Below are 18,133 nucleotides of genomic sequence, written 5' to 3'. Positions count from 1 at the left end.
CAGGAGAGTAACTATATGTAACTCAGGAGGATATACATAATTACACTTGTGCATACTCAGGTATTTGTAAAATATCGACTGGCCTCTTTGGAAGACTACTTCAAGGATGATGCCACACTGAAGTGACAGAAAACATGACTCTCTGTGTCTTTATTATGACAGTTTACTATCTTTTTTGTTTTCCCTTTTGGGCTGAACCTATTTCTTACTACATTTGTTGTGCATGTTACGCTTTTGCAGGTATTAATTGGCACAGCCTATACATATGTTTTTTTGTTTTTGTTTTTTGTCCTTAAGTCCTTCTTTTTCCTTACATTACAGTATAGATACTGACAAATACTGGAAAATGATGGGAGGTGGTGAGGTGCATGACATATTCATGTAAAGAGGAGTAATGACAATTAAACGGAAGCGTGCTGCATATGTGTCTGTGAAAAGTGGAGTCACATTACAATCCTGGGGGGTGTTTCATGAAAGTTGTCAGTTCTGACAAATTGTCGGTTTCTGACAATTACCATAGTAACAGTCATTGACCAGAGCTTCTCAGCCAATCAAAACCAAGGATTTACCTGATATTGTCAGAGACTGACAACTTGTCAGGGCTGACAACTTTCATGAAATGGTGCCCTGAACCCTTTGGATTTGGTGTGCCAACAGTCCAGTTTATTTGTTACTGTTTGATTGCTGTTGGTTTTTTTTTTTCAGATTAAAAATTATTAAAAAGAAAACACCTACAAATCTGTATGAAAGTATGACAGAGAGTAAGAAATAATTATCTTTGAGGATATTGCAACATCACCCCTCAAACCGACCCATCCACACTTACATAATTCATCCTTGTTGCAACATCAGGATGGGGGGATTTCCATCACCCCAGCGATGTTAAAGAATGACACGTGAGTCTGAAACGATCATGATGATGCGCCTCTTGTGACACATCATACTACCAGGAAATTAAAGGAAATGAAAACACCACTCTAACTTTAAAAGATACTTTTTAATAGCAGGATATAAGCAGCTACCTTGGGATTTCATATTTCCCTCCTTTGCTCAATAAGTCTGCAGTGTTACCACAACCGCTGGCATCAAAATGCAAAATATTCCACTGAGTTGACAGTCGTAAAACAACAGTGGGTAACCTGAATACCCCTCCCGGGAAGAAAGTCTTGTCAGAAAAACCCACCGCATATTATAAAAAAAGAAAATATATAAAATGTCGTGACTCGTCAGGTTTGTCTTAGCACATGTAAGTTACGACAGGTTAATTGAGATATATCGGTACTGATATGGCGTGGTACTCTTGTGTAGGAGGTACGATATTCTGGCTGCAGCCAGTGTTTGTTTGACCACAAGGACCGCAGCAGGAAATTGAGGTGACTCCATCATGAAACTCTTGCCCACTTTACCTGACCCCGAATACCTCACGTTGACAGATCGTGGGAGGTGATGTGAGCATGGAATGATGTAGGCCCTAATAACAGACTAGCAAAGAAAATTTGATTTTTCTTAATGTTATAAGAGCAATGTAAGAAACAAAACCATCCCCGCAGAATGAATTACACATGATTTTGTTCGTGAGTAGTAATCATGGGACCACAGACAGTGTCAATTAGTAGAATCTACCTAATAGCATAAGGTGCCTATTGATTGGATCTGAATGCACATCCTCTATGATGGAGCTACTACGGTTTTGTTTTACCTCTTGATCAAATACATCCTGGTCCATTACATAAAACCTATTTTCACTGACCCTATACAATTCATATTAAGTGTACCTCGAAATGTGTTCCATATTACATTTTATTTAGGGCATGGTTAACAAATATTTTTGGTACGAGCAGCACTGGGAAACTTCAAGAACACTACACCGGGTGTTCAACTACTCCCCTTCCATCTCAATAATGGGAAAATGAATTGCATAAAGGAACTGAATTTTAGGAATAAGACAGGACCAAACTTGAAGCTTGCATCAGAGAGAAAATCATACAGAAAAGAATAAAAGTGTACTTTTCAGATCTCTCTTACTGACCAAGTGCTCAGAGTCTTGTGCATAAGGCAACCATATTGGATCCCACAGCTCTAACAAAGTCCACTGCAGGTTTTCAGGAAGTATCAAGTTCCCCCTCTTTCTGTCGTCACACCTGCTGGTCAGAGCAACTTCACCTTGGTCAAAGGAAGGAGTCTCCCTACCCTGGGTTATGTTCACCATGGCAACAAGGAAATATATGGCAATCTTCCAGCATTTTCTTTTTTTTCTGTGCATCAAAAAGATACATCTGACCTTAAAACCTCATAATTAGCCAAAAAAGTAAATCTCTGCTTGTCAGCAATGGCAATGGGAAATGAAATATAGCACGTATTTGGAGGAGAGAGGACAGGAATGCAGAAAGGTGCAATAACCTGGTAATTAAGGTCTTTTTAAAACCATTATATTTTTACCTTATAGTGTAAAGTATATCTTATAAAATAATTTCGCGCAAAGGAGATATTACGTTATACATGTATATCTACACATGTTGTTGCAGTGACAGCTGCAATTCAATTTATTGTCAAAGATATTCCATCATGCATGGCATGACTTTGGAACTTGTTATCTTCATAAAGATCAACACACCCACCTGCAGAGGAAAGCATGCAAACAGCCACATTCCTTTGATAATTGCCTGACTTCAAAGCTGAATTCAAGGTTTGCACGCCATGTTGTACATCCATCTTATGATATCCCTAATCCATCTACTCAAAATTAGTTTCCTTTTATCTCTTCAAAGTACAAGGACACCAATATTGAAAATATAGAATGAACATCAACAATTTACCCTTTGAATATATTAATCGCATTATCAATGTTTGGACTTTAGCTTAACCAACTTCTGAATTATATTTGTGTCATATCAAAATATAATGTACTTGACTTCTTTGTTTGTATTCACAGTTATTAGGGGAAAAGTACTATCGGAGACTTATGTTCCGGCTGGAGGCATCACGTCCTCAAAGGCACCTCTTCCCACCCTGCCTCCAGCACCCACCACCACCAAGCGCACCCCATTCAAGTTCCCCCAGTGGCAGGAACCATGGTGGGAACCTGTTCTTCTCAGGCCAGGCCCAAGAGAACAGCCCCAGCCCCGGCCCCAACCCCGCCCGATTCCTCAGTGGCAGAACCCCTTCATGGGCTACCGACAGCACCCACCCCTGGTGCTTGCAGATCAGCCACCAGAGGCACGCATTGAAGACCCCCTCCCCCTCATGGTGGCGGACCAACCCCAGCTCCAACCCCGGCACCAACCCCTGCACCAACCCAGACCTGTAGTCAGCAGCGGCGGCTTCAAGGATGACGGGTTGCCATGGCAATACTTGAGGAAATACACAGTTAAGGTGGACAAGGTGTACAAGGGGGAGGAAAGGATTGCTGCCAGATCTACCATCAACATCTTTACAGAGACCAGTGAAGGAATGTGCGGAAAGGATCTCAAGATAGACTCGAGATATATCTTAGCAGGTGAGCCCTTGTAATAATCCAAATGGAATATCTAATGAACCCTCTTGGGAAATCAAGTTTTGAGCTACTGGGAGAAATGGAATACCAGACATGGCAATTGGTGGGCATAAATTCTCTGAAATGAACATTGTACAAGGCCTTTCCTCTTTGCTGACATTACACCACTTAAATACCTAATACAAGAGATGGCAGATATATACGAACGTTTTGTGTTTACTTGCCATTGGTAATGTAAATATCAAAGATAGTCCAGGGACATCCCCCACAAATACCAACAAATTTGATCAGGGGATTAGTAGGGTTGCTCAAGAACGAAAGCAAGTTGAATTCAATGTGTGCAGACTGGAGAATCCTGGAAATGACATGTAGGTTGTATCAAGGGGTTTCCCCAATTGTCTTTGCCAGAGGCAACGGCTACAAATCTGATGTATTCTCCCCTCGATTAATTTTAATACTCAATCTGACACCTTCGATACATGATGTATATTATGCAGTAGACAAAAAGCAGTGAAAAATACACTTGCCAAAGTGCAGGTAGAATATTGCAAGGATAATATGGAATAGCCAGGATTGGTAGCTGGACAGAGCTAACCTATTTCATTTTGTCATCTTTAAATTTCATGTAGTGAAAAGGCCGTTGGCTCTAATTCGTGAAAATTTCATTCTGCGAAAATATATTGCTCTACAGTACAATGTATCTGGCCTAGTATAAGGAGACACACATACACACATACATGCATACATGAGAGAAGTTGGGGAAATAAGCGATGACCTTGGAGGGGGTACATGGATGAAAGAGAAGATCAAGAGAAGAGATAAGGAGGGACCTGGTGAAATACAGCAAAACAAACAAAGGATGATTATTACTGCTGTCACCTGTTCCCCGGTTAAAGTATTAGCCGCTGAATCAATGGTTTCCTGCTAATTCCCCCCTCACTCTCTTACTCACAACCACAATGCTGCAGTTTCGCAGAAGCGAGAGAGGGAGATAGCGACAAGAAAAGTATTCCCCCTCACACAGCTTAGAGCATCAATTTGTGACGCGTTCACACAGAGGGCAAGCATGCAGACCAAATAGCGAATCTGTTTTTTTCATTATACTAAGAAATAGAAAATGCTTCACATATGAAATATTTAACAATTAGGCTATTAACCTGTTGAGGACAGGCTGGTTTTGCTACAACACGCATCTCCCGAGGCACCAGCCCGAGTATACTCGGGACTTGTCTTCAATGGGTTAAGAAAAAAGGCAAAGGAAGTAACAAAATTGACGATGCTTAACCTGTTGAGGAGTCCTGAGTATACTTGGGCAAGCGTCTATGGAAAATGTGTGCTGTAGCAAAACCAGCATGTTCTCAACAGGTCAACATATGAAATATTTAAGAACGAAACTAATATGACAACAACCAACCAAACAAACAAACAAACAAACAAACAAACAAACAAACAAACAAAGGAAACGATGTTCTCATTTGATGTCTACAGTGAACCTGGATAACAAGTTTGGGAGTTTCACTCAAAAAGTTTATCAAAGTGTGTTAATGTAGGATCAGTCATGAGACTACCTTGCACCTTTGTAGTAATCAAACGTTTAGTTGAATTTATTTTTAGGATTTGAGAGACAAAATCCTGTTTTCCAGAGTGCTTGTTATTAACATTCCAAAGGTGTGTACTTTCATGCTGTTTGAGCTGTTTTTCCCTGTAACCTATGCAAAGGACACTTTTTTATGGCATAAAGAAAGAGAAAGGAATCACATGCAAAAACACAAATTGAATACACCAGAAAGCATGCCTCACAACATGTTTGGATCACTAGGGGCATTTGGACAAATAGGCAAAGTGGTGATATTTACAGACCTTGTTGTCTGTGTACCACTGCATTCCAAAATCACTCACATTGCAATTTGTACTGTACACACCTGACCAAAACAGTTATTGCTGTAAAAGAACACCAAGACACTGTATAGCAAATTTGACATCCTTGTTCTGTGATACATGTTTGGTGTTGTCATTTTCTGCTGAGCTCTCATGTAATCATCTTGAATGTCTTTCTCTTCTTCTGGTTTCTACAAAGTGTGGTATGTGTTTTGGAACGGTTACATCAGCACATCGAAAAGATTGTTGTTAACAATATATACTCCCAACATTTACCTGCCAATTGCAATGCTCTGTGTACGCTGAAATTCAGCAAACAAACAAGCACAAAAAGGCAGGAATACCTGCAGTGAAGAGAGCTAGGAAATAATTTGCTGAAAATGAATAAACTTCAAAGTGGCACTCACAGACTCATTCCATTAGTCTTCATAACTTTAATGGACTAATTTACCTTCACTTTTTTTTTAAAGCATACATGTCATTCCATTCTCGTATCGCAAATTCTCAGATTTGGTGCCAAATAGATTAAATCTCTTTAAGTCACATGAATTTCATGGGCCATCCCTCCTATACCTCATTTCATCGATTCTCAACTCAAAGACGGCATAATCGAAGGCAGACCTTCGCATGGACCTAAAGCCTCAGCACAAATAACACACTTACTGCTCTGAACTCTTTTTTTTTTTTTTTTTTTTGGTTCTGCGGTAAACAAGTGAACATCACTACTCTTGATGAAAAGTAAATACGGATAGCATCATTCTAGTGATGATAGTTACCCATCAGTTTTTGACTAAAAAATTCCAGACTTATGTTTCAATTTGAGCTTCCCCACAAGGTCAATTCACAACTGCCCTCCTTACCATCTTCTTGTTTCATTTTGTTTGTTGTGAACAAATGTTGCTCTCCTTCACTCTTTCTAGGGTGGGGGGGGGGGGGGGGGGGGGAGGGGGTTTTCTTCAGGATTTAAAACGTATAAAACCAAGAACATTCTGGATGTCCATCTTCAAAATTGCAACCGCAATTTCTGAAGCAGACAAGACTGTTTAGTCGGAGGAAGTAGTGCACAGTTGAGTTGACGTGTGATGATTTTAACTGTCATCGTACAAGCTAATAATCCTGAAGATCTCAACTGCGCTACAGGGATCCATGCCAACTTAGTCCTTTCTCTCAGCAGTTATAAAAAAAAGAAAAGAAAAAAATAATAAGAAAAAAAAATGCTTATACATGATAGAATGTGGAAAAAAAATGAAGAAAACAAATAAATGAATGACTGTTTTATTCTGAATGTGTTGCTATTTCACATCTTTCCCCGCCTGGTTTTAAAAGAAAGCAAAGCCAGCATAACCATTCTGACTGAGACAGATGAAGATAGAGAAAAGAGAAAAAGGTGTGGTAACAACAACGGGTGCATGAAAACAACAACACACACTACTACGACCGATGTATTTATATACTGCCCACGCACCAGAACTGATGCCATAAACAAGCACAAATTCACACAAAGTACATCGAGGAGAGCAAAAAGGATAAAAAAACCCTGGCAATCGAACATCAATCATGATTGTATTAATGGCACTCATTTGATATCAATGCCTACCAAAAATATACATCTGACGGTTGACGCTAGCCAAAAGAAAACAAGGTTTTGAAAAAAAAAATAGTATGAGCTCTGCTGCACACATGGCAAAATAAGGTGCTGGTACTTTGCAAGTGGGCGTATAGGTGTGAAATGCCATAACAAAATGTAATGATGATAAAAGTGCCAAGTTTGTGAATGCTGTACCAGAAGAACCCCACCCAGTGGCACATTTGATTATTTTTCTTGTAAACATGTTGGGTCTACGTATGGCTATGCAGGTTGTGTTGGAAACTTGTGATAATGCCAAATACTGCTCTTCGAGAAATGTAAAGCATTCCACAGGTCCTTAAAATGCTTAAAATGAACATATATCTCCAATACTACGCCTAAGTCAATGCTCAACACTAACTTTTTTTTAAAGGCCACTAAAATCTTTTGGTGGCCCAATAAGCCAGTTCGGAGATAGCTCATGTGCACATGGGTACAAATGACCTTTCATTTTTCTCAGTTGGTTAGGCACTTTACTCAATTCAAAGCAACATAATGCAGCAGCTTGCCCAACATACCAATTTATGGAACTCATATTCTAACAAAGAATGAATCTGTGTAGATGAAGTGACCAGAATGGTTCGTCAATCAACACTTTGGAAAGCATCTATTTCATTGTGCTGTTTTGAATACCGGGTACATTAACAAACTTTTTCTGTTAACATTGCCAAATACCAGGCTTGCTGGCAGGTGGATGTACTGGCAGGCACCATTTATTAAAGGACAAGTTCACCTTCATGTACATGTGGATTGAGTGAATGCAGCAATATCAGTAGAACACATCAGTGAAAGTTTGGGGAAAATCGGAAAATCCGTTCATAAGTTATGAATTTTTAAAGTATCTGCCCAGTTACTGCTGGATGAGAAGACTACTACAGTGTATGATGTCATATGCGTACAACGACATAAAGAAAATAAAAAGAGAATTTCACAAAATTTCACTTTTTAAAAAAAGTGTACATTTCCTCAACTTGTCACAGACATATGTTAAGGGTAATATAATTCCCCTTGCCTTCTGAAAGAGGGAAGTCAAAAGACCTTTTATTAAGCGAGGAAAGTGAAAATATGTTGAATTTTCTTTGTATTTTCTTTATATCGTTGTACTCATGTGACATTACAAGCTAAAGTAGTCTTCTCATCCAGCCTTCAGTGAGCAGAAACTTCAAAAGTTCGTAACTCTAGAACGGATTGTCTGATTTTCCTCAAACTTTCTCTGATGTGTTTTACTAATATTGCTGCATTCACTCAACCCACATGTCTATGAAGGTGAACTTGTCCTTTAAGGATTCCATGAATAATCATAGCATCACAGATGCTTATCTCAGTGAAATTAGTAACCAACCTGTCTCTTGGTACAAATGACCTTTTTCTGCTCATGCTCAAACTGGAACCCCGAACTGGCTTATTGGGCAACTAAGATTCAAAATAAACCAATTTTTAGTGGCCTTGGGTCACTGCTAATATCGAGCCTTGTTAGGAAACATTTGCTAGAATTTTATGTACTGGTATACCTTTACAAAGGCTTTCTTAACCAGGTACTTCAACAAGTCTTCTTTACACTCTGAGAAAGATGTGTACAAACATTGTTTTGTGTGGAAAAGATGAAAAAGTTCAATACATCAAGTTGATTTGTAATCCTAGGGTGCACCATTTATCTTGGAATTTCACTGATGGCAAAGCAAGGTAGTTGTAGAAGAGGTATGAAAAAAAAGTAAGGGGGAGGGACAGAAAAAAAAAAATGTTTGTTAGTGTGTAGTGTGTGTTTTCTGTAAGACCAACAAAATAAATATTTGTTCAACATTCTATGGTAGGAAACCATGTCATTATCTGAAGCCATGCAAATCCTCAGAGCACTTGTAACATTTCACAGCATTGTTCAGAGTTTCCAAACCTTCCTTCCTAAAATGCCGAAAACACAAGCATGCCGACACTTAAAGTAGCCAGCTCATTCCTCCCTGCGCGTACCTTAGTTGATGAAGAAAGGATGACATTTTGTGTAAGCTGATGGCCGAATCATTAACCTTACAATCAAGCGTCAAATGATCCATCATGTAAGAATGAAGAAATTAGAAGCCCCTGAAAGTGCCACATCAAAAGGCATTTCATAAGCAGCTGCTTAAAAGAAAATGACTGGAGACTGTATTTGTCTTCTTTGCAATCATCCAAACAGAAAACAAATAAAAAACAGATTTTCTTAATAGGTGTCAACTATGGATGAAACCAGACAAAACAAAACAAACAAATTCCAAGTGAGTACATTTAGGGGTTAATTGCATTTTTCTTTCTGCCTCAACAACTTTCGCTTTAGTATGCAGAACAGATTTACTCTATTGGGCCTGGAACGGAGAGTGAAATCCAACATACATGACCAGTGGAAAATTTTATTTGTGTGTGTGTGTGTGTGTGTGTGTGTGTGTGTGTGAGTGTGTGCTTATTCTGTCATATTTCTAACATATCTCACATCCTTACCTAGCCTTTAAGAATGCATTTAAATGAAATCTCAAAGCCTGCAATACCATGGCACCTTGTTAAAAAAAAACCAACAAACAAACAAACAAATACATGTTATGTTCAAAAACATAAAGGAAAAAAAAAATGTATTTTCGTGGTTGAATTGCACTGTATGCTACAAAAGCAATTCTATGGAGCATCAGCTTGAACTTTCTTTAATTCATAAATGAGAGTTGGGCCTGGTTGGAGGAGGGCAATGAAAAAAAGAAGGTGTTGTAAAGTTGTGCGAGCTGAAGTGATGGGGGGACAGTGGTTGGGGTGAGGATGCCAGAGGTGCGTTATGTAGCAAGTTCGACACCAGGCAGTGTGAATGTATGGGGCATCAGAAAAGAACCAAAGTTGACATTCAAAAGGCACTCCTGGAATGCTTATGGATAATCACTCAGCTGTTTTCCGTCATTACGAGGTTTGCCACTGTCCTAATAACAACATCCCTACACTTCCTGCATTACAATTATCTTCCCTGTGGTGAGGGGAAAAAAAAGTAAAGAGAAGAATACTTAAACAATTTTATTTTATGATAAACACAAGTCTGCATGCTATTATTAGTAGCAAATTAGACTATTAAAAATAAAATGGGGGAAAGGGATACATGAGTGTCATCCACGCCCTGTGAAGTGGTTTGTTATCTAATCACCATGGCAACTGTCCCTCAAGTCAAACACACACAGACTACATGCAGGGAAGTATGAGGGAAAGTTAAATAATGAGTGTAAACTAGGTTAAATAATTTATTCTTTATGAACTTATTCCACAGACACTTGAAGTTCAAGTTGAAGGCCCTGCACGATATCCTTTGCACGCTATCCCTTCCTTTCTTCTAGAAAATAACTTTTTTTTTTCACAGGTCTGTCCCTATAAAATTTTCGGAAGTTGAGATTTCAGCCAAACACATCACCTCCTTGGTCATGTTATAAAAGCAAAAGAAGAACAAAAACAAAAACACTGTGAATGCATGTTGTTGGGAATGATTTGACTTGCACGTAGATGGATCATAACAATTTTTTTTTTTGGCTTCACATATTATGTGTTAATAGTTTAAGAAACATGATTTTTTTTTGTTCAAATGCATGAATTTGATGAAAGAATTACGTCAATGTAGGGTAATTTGTTAATCAGTTGCAATTACTTTTTAGGTATGTTAAAAACATGCTGGTCCTACCCAGAAACTGGATGTCTATCTTTATTATGTACACATCTGCTTCTTGCTGTGACTTAGCATTTCTGTGACAATTCTTTGTCAGTCAGAAAACGCAGCATGCAAAACAGTGTAGGCGTCTAAAAGCCAAATGGACATGCTTTAGTTCGGCTGAACTCACGACCTGTGTAAGAGATAAAAATCGCATGATATGGGGCATATCTGATCCAAGGTACATTGGGCATATTTTACTGCAGCTGGGAGATGCCTAGAACACCCAGAAAAAGACAGAAAGAAGTTCAAGGAGTATGTCACCTGTGTTTTTGATCCCTTTGTCACTAAGAAGAGGGTTAATGAGCTGAAATATGTCAGTTAAAATAGCCAGAAATGTCATCATCAGACATAATGTGGTTTCATTTCAGTTTGTTAGAGGCAGGGGGTCACTACATAATCCTGATATTGAAGCATTACGTATTTTTTCTACTGAAGTGCAGAAAGCACGGAAAACTAATGGAGCAAATGAATGAAAGGCTAGCGTTATATCATACAGAAAATGAATGTGTTGACTTGTATAGTTTCTGATTATGTGGTATCTTATCCAAAAGTTACTTCTTTTTATTTTTTTTTTCCTACTGAAGTAGCCACTGGAGACAGTATCATGAGCTCTCAGACAAGAAAAGTAAAATGTTACATGCAACGAGTCGTCTGACTGACATTTTGGTATGGAAAAGAAGAGAACAAAAAATGTGTAGAAGTTTTAGAAAGTGTGACATTTATGTCTGTCATTCGGTATGGATCAATGTCATACATTTAGAATGAGAAACATATGTAACAGATGCCCAAGGAATCATGAGAAGGGTGTGTCCACTTTTTTCCTTTCCACTTCTGCCAACTTTTCTGTCTGGGGGAAACAACTACAATGTTATTATGTTTCTTGATTACTCATTGGTTTTGAGTCACTCGTGGATTAAGCTCAGGATACAGTTTGAGAGGGAGAGAGAAAAAAGGGGCATTACCACCATTGCTTCACCCCATCTCATCTCATCAACCAGGAAGAGAAACATATAAACATACAAATATATCACCAAATAATGCCAAGATCAAATGACAAATTGTTCCTATATTGCTACACTATGCTTGCTTACTTGTCATTCAAGGCCTTTGCATTAAAATGTAATTCAAAGAGAGAGGAAAAAAAAGTGCCCACGAGGGTTTAAGCTTGTTGGATGAACTTATAGATTTAACCTAGAAGTATGAAAATGCATGTGTGTTTTTACTGTGCAATAGACTGCCAAGCATCCAAATCTTATTTTATCTTGTTGGAGAGCCCTGTTAACCCGTTGAGGACGATTTGATTTTGCTACAACACGCATTTCCCATAGATACATGCCCGAGTATACTCAGGACTCGTCCTCAACGGGTTAAGACAAGTAGTTTTATTTTCTTATCATGATATATAAAGGCTTTACACAGGAGGGGGTTGTCAGAGTTGATGAATAACATGCCATTGTTTAAATAAAACTATAACTCCCCATCTTCGGAGTTACAGTTAATCTAAACACAACAGAGAGGAATGCCTAAAGCTTGGAAGAAGATACTGGCTAAGCCTGGAATATGTACGGTATAATGAAGAAAAGGGTCTCGCAGAGCTTAAGTAGATGGCCCAATAGGGGGTTAATTGGGAGGGAAGGGGGTAAGAGAGAGGAGGCTGGGGGAAAGTGGATGGGGGTAAAGCTAGCCATGATGGAACGAATAGATGCAGTGCTTCCAATTTCACAGGAGCTATCTTCGTAGGGAAGAAATAGTTTGGAATATTGACAGGGTTGCTTGCTGAGAGGCGTGTACCTATTAATGATAGTGCAAGTGCCTGAATGGTCTTCCCTTGACTTGTTTATGAAATTTGAGGAGCTTGTTTACAGATCACCTGGGCGAGACTATCCGGACATGTCACCCTTAACGAAGAGTGTCTTATAGCTGGTTCACAACATTCCACAAGGGTGAACTAAAAGTCATCTTGGGTCACCAGTCTATGGTGACAGAAAAAGAAGAAAGCTACCCTGTCCACATTCGTTCAGAAACAAAACAAAACAAAAATAATAACAAAAACATTTTCTCAAGAGATGGTTTAGTGACATTTCTATCTCTCTCACTCTCTGCCTCTATTGCATTTAAAATTCTATCCATTCAATTCATTTTCCACAAGAAATGATACAAAATTATGAAACATATCATGCTAAAAAAACGGACTTCAGGAATATACATGTTTATATCAATATATAGTATAATTACAATATGATAGGTTGTAAAGTAAAGATACATGGTATTTACTTTAACCCGTCAAAGACGAGTCCCAAGTATACTCGGGCATGTGTCTATGGAAAATGCATGTTGTGGCAAAATCAGCCCATCCTCGATGAGTTAAGAAACAATGTTGCAGGTTTCTGTTGATAAGGAGAGAGTTGATTGCAGTATGCACTTGCCTTGAAACAAACACTTTATGAATGCCTAGTTAAGTATGATTATGCATTGGATCTCTCCTATCACTGCCCATTTACAGGTTACTATGTTGACGGAGAAATCTTCATAGGCCTCTGCGACTGGGTCATTGAGAAAAGCCAGCTTACCAAGGACCAAAGGAGGGGACTCAGGCATACCTATAAGAAATACTGCGATGTCTGCAAGGTGAGTAAATCTCAACAAAGCATTTTGTTAAATATCTTATGTTTCATTATTACCAGCATTCTTATTATTTACGTTATTGTTATTATCATTACTAAAATGAAATATACTGCAATGTCATAACATGAGCAATCTCATTTAAATATTTTGTTATATATTTTATTTCTATCTTCATTATCAGTTTTATTATTGTTATCATCATTTTTAATACTACTGTTATGATCATAATTTTCATTCTTACTTTTAACTCTTATCATCATCATCATCACCATTACCATGATTAATCATTTGTGACCCTGCACCTCAAAACAAACAAAAAGTCGCCAGACATGAATTTTTAGTTAAGTCCATATTCTTAAAGAGCAGACTTTAAGCTTTAAAATGATGTATAACTCAAATCAAATGGACTCTCCTAACCTATCTAAATATAGGAAAGAAAGCACAAACTCAGGAAAAGCGTGAACTGAGAAAAGAGGCTCTGAAGTATAGTGTCTACTCAAGCGTTTAATCTTTACCAAACCGTGCTGGCTGTGTGATGAATGGGACAAAAAACAGGAAGTAAACTACCAGAGTAACAACAATGAAGGGATTATCAGATTAAACTGAAATTAAGCATGCCTCATTAACACATTCTGTCCATAATCAATGCGAACTTTCAAAGCAGTAGCATTATCTTTTCAAAAGTAATTAGAGTTGAAAGTGAAGAGTGTGGACAAGGTTTTTCAGAAATGAAAAAGGGATTCTAAAGACACACCTAATCACACTATTCTACCAAAATGTTCGAGATAAACTGCTAAAAAAACACATTTTCCTGCCCGTATTATGATACCAAATTTTAGCATGATGTAAAAGAAGACTCGTTCTTTCAGAAAATATGAAAAAGTCAAATTCGGCTAGGTTGACCCATTTCACTTATTTTCAGTCCTCACACAAAATCAGTGTGTGCGACTTTATGTTCGTTTTGAGGTGCACGGTCACATTTAGAGACACCTCACATAGCACAACTATATCACAATATTTACGAAGTATACATACTGGATGGTTATCCTTACAATGTCTGGGGGAACATATGATATGCATTTCGAATAATCCTTAAAATTGGTTTAGTGAACTTAAAGATTTGATAATGGTGTGAACTTTGTGTGTTTGTTTGTTCTTTTGTTTCTGTTCTGTATTTTCTCATTCATTCCTTAGCTACCCCTACAGTAATTTGTTTTTGTCTTCGTAAGCTGAGGCAGCTGATGAAATCAATGACGAGAGTACACATAGCTCACAAGATGAGAATTTCATTAGAATTGCATTTTTCCCCAGCTGATTGCAGACTGCCTCTATAGCTTATTGGCCAAGTTAATATGTGACATCACTGAAGGGAGGCAAGATTGTTGTAATAAATGCTGTGTCATGCCCTGACATCGCAGTAGAAGTCAATTTGGGTATCTCTGTGACCGGTCAAACTTTCATGTTGCATGATTCATGCCTCTGTGGAAATGATGTGGACATTACAAACAGGAAATGAAAACAAGATTCTACCATCATTAATAGCTTTGTTTCACTCCATCACTGGAATATTTTTCCTTTGACAGGAGAACACTCGACTTCATTGTATATATTCAATTTTAAGCATTTTCAAAACTTGAAGGAGAGGGGTTGGTTAGTCACACAGAAAAAGGCTAAATCTCTGCAGGAGGATGACAGAGTCCTTTTATTTATTTTCTCCAATTTGACAGTCTGACCTAGACTACAGAAGAAAAAAGAAAAACAAGCACAAAAACAAGCAAACAAACACAAAATGGGATATTCTACCTCTTTGTACAAAATGTGGGCAAATAAAAGTTTACAACTTGTCAACAAATACAGACACTTCAGTATTGGACTTGAAAAAAAAAATCATAAGTTTGGACAAGGTCAGTACATATTTTCATCACAAAATATACATTGCTTAAGCAAACCAACAGTTACAATCAAAACAATCATCTCATTGTACTTTCCCATTCTTACCCCCTCCCCCCCCCCCAAAAAAAAAAAAATAAATAAAGGAGAGAAATAAAGAAAGAAATAAAAGAATAGAACAGGAAGTGACTTAAATTATATCAAATATATTCATTCATTCATTCATTCATTCATTCATTCATTCATTCATTCATTCATTCATTCATTTATTTTTCTATTTCCAACTGAAACATATAAATATATTACAGAAATTGAATACATAGATTTCATCATAATTCACATCATATGTCACATCATGCACAATACATGAATGCAGCATTTCATTGTGTCCCCAATGTTTGGCACCGAGAACAGAAAGTTTACAAAATTCTAAAATTCCAAACCCTCTCCTAAGGAGGCTAACACATTTATTGTATGCATGTAGCTGAGTTCCTGAAATTCAGAAACTCCATAGATTCCTTTTGTTTTGGTGTGCCAAAACAACAGTGCCACAATTTCAAAAATATGAATAAGAAGGGGGAAAACAAACTTGGGTCTGCATCATTCCGTATTATACAGTGTCTTCTCGATTTTGTGCCCAGAATGACCATGCCAAAAAGGTCTATGTGCCAAACGGCTGTTCACTGACAGTATGACACATCAATTTCTCTCCCCGATTGCCTTCATTCAGTTTGTATGATTACGCCTGCAGGCGTGAGTCATTAATATTTCTCCATGCCCATCCGACATATACAACACCACTGCCATCGATAGTACAGTCTTTGGGCTTAGAGCTATAATTTAAGGATATTAATTTTGTAGATGTAAGCCTTTTTGTTCTTAACCCTTTGTATGCTAATGAGTCAAATGTGCACAGAGTTCACACAATTATCTATGGACAAAAATTAATGTGGCATGAAGAGGGTAAAATACCATCCCTCCTCCCCCTCCATTACCCCCATGTGATGTGGTGATAGAATTGTACATTAGGAATAAGGACAAGTACTTGTGAAGTGATAATTCCTCTCACCCTGCATTACACGTGCACCTGAAGGTCTACATCCCTGTCCCTACATTCCCCCCACTTCCTGTCTCTCTCTAGAGCTCTCTCTCTCATGCTCCACCCACCCCTCTCCCACCACCAACTTTTCCTGTTTCATTTTTGGTCATGTGACCATGCCTGTGGTCTTCATAAATGCTTGCATCTTCCATTCTGGCATCAAATTACCCTATACGTCTGCAATAAATCATTTAAGGTAATTCTTGCACATCTATGCTAAAATCAACCTAGTACAGCCATAACTATCAAGTCTGTAAAGAGATAAGACTTCAAAGAAGAAATTTTCACTACTACAAAAACAGGGAGGTTATCTAGACCTCCTTGCATTAACCCTTACTGAGCTTTGTGTATACCATTGGCGTGCATGATGGATCACTTTCTTTGCTGATTGGCATGGATATCTAGAAACTAATTGTCAATGAATAGAGATGACCTAGCCCTCTAAATCCTATTGTGTATCCATGACTCTCCAGTTGAGTTGAGGCATATTGCTACACCTGCTAACTTTATGACTAGGTGAAGTTTGGATGGATCTGATAGTGAATGTTATTGAAAAAGCTTGGCATGTTAACCTCAGTGCCTGGGCAAATACAGGGTTTAACCCATTGAAGACTAGGACTAGTCCCAAGTATACTCGGGCAGGTGTCTATCGGAAATGCATGTTAAAGGGACTGTACAGTACTGGTTGAGGTAGGGATTCATGTTTTGAACATTCCTAAGTAAGATAATGAAAAGCCTCTTATGAAATATGAGAGAGCATGTAATTTTAAGAAGGATTCAACGTTTATTTGATGAAAATTGGTTTTCAAATTGCTGAGATATCCCAAAAAGTGCTAACAATAAAAGGCGACATGCCACAACTTTATTAGGATCTCTTCGTTTCACCTTGTTTTTGGATATCTCAGCCATATCAAAACCGATTTTCATCGAATAAACTTTTGATACCCCGGTAGAACCGCATGGTCTTCGACATCTCATAGAGTGGTTTCTGAATATCTCGCAAAACGTTAAAAGCTAAATCTTCACCTCGACCAGAACTGTACACACCCTTTATGGCAAAATTGGTTCATCTGCAAACAGGGTTAAGGTAAGAGATTTGAGTAAAACAGAAGTGACATCCTCCTGTTCATACTCATAGTCCAACAAAGAAGTATATTGGTCTTCGATGCACGATGGCTACCGTTAAAATGGATCGTAGTCTAGTCACTCTTAAAAATATTCTGGGAAAAACAAAACAAAAATAAAAACATGAGATGTATCCAAAACTGCCTATAGTTAACTTGAGTATAAATCCTACAAAACTAACAGAACTCATGAGCTTCTCTGCATTGACATTGTTGCAAAGATCTTTCAATCTTTCTGGGAAAGAGGAGAGAATATCTACGACAGAGTTAATAGTGCTTTAAATTGTTTATATGTAATGGAGCACTTTTTGCCCGACCTCAAATGTAGCAAGTGACCGTGAGCAAACCTATTTCCAAGCCCATGAAAGAGCAGAAATGTCACAACAGCAAGCTAATCGGACAGTCTGTTCATTTCTTTCGAGATATCCTGCTGAAATTACTGGGACCTGGACACTGTAATGGTTGTCAGGAAAACATGTTTGCTACCCAGCAAACAACAGACATTTTTTTTTTTCATCATCTTCTGAGCCCATAGCAAGTGGGACAGTCTTGGTATGGGACTCTGTGTAATTAGCAGTCTCCCTTCTGATGGGAAAAAGAAAAAAAAATAAGTGAAAGAAAAAACAACAACAAAGCAGTGGAGAGTCATTACGGAGACAAAAAAAAAAAATGCTTGTCCTGAAGATAGTAAGGA

General features: G+C 38.1%; 1 pseudogene; it reads left to right on the top strand.

Moving 5' to 3' along the window:
- The window catches only part of LOC139716630 (uncharacterized), a 35,815-nt pseudogene that overhangs the window by 15,429 nt on the left and 2,253 nt on the right, over positions 1 to 18,133 (top strand).

This window comes from Diadema antillarum, unplaced genomic scaffold (genome assembly GCF_040938485.1).
Source record: "Diadema antillarum isolate AM-2024a unplaced genomic scaffold, OU_Dant_1.0 scf00000068, whole genome shotgun sequence".
In the NCBI taxonomy this organism is placed as follows: Eukaryota; Metazoa; Echinodermata; class Echinoidea; order Diadematoida; family Diadematidae; genus Diadema; species Diadema antillarum.
This window is presented reverse-complemented; position numbering and strand designations above follow the sequence as displayed.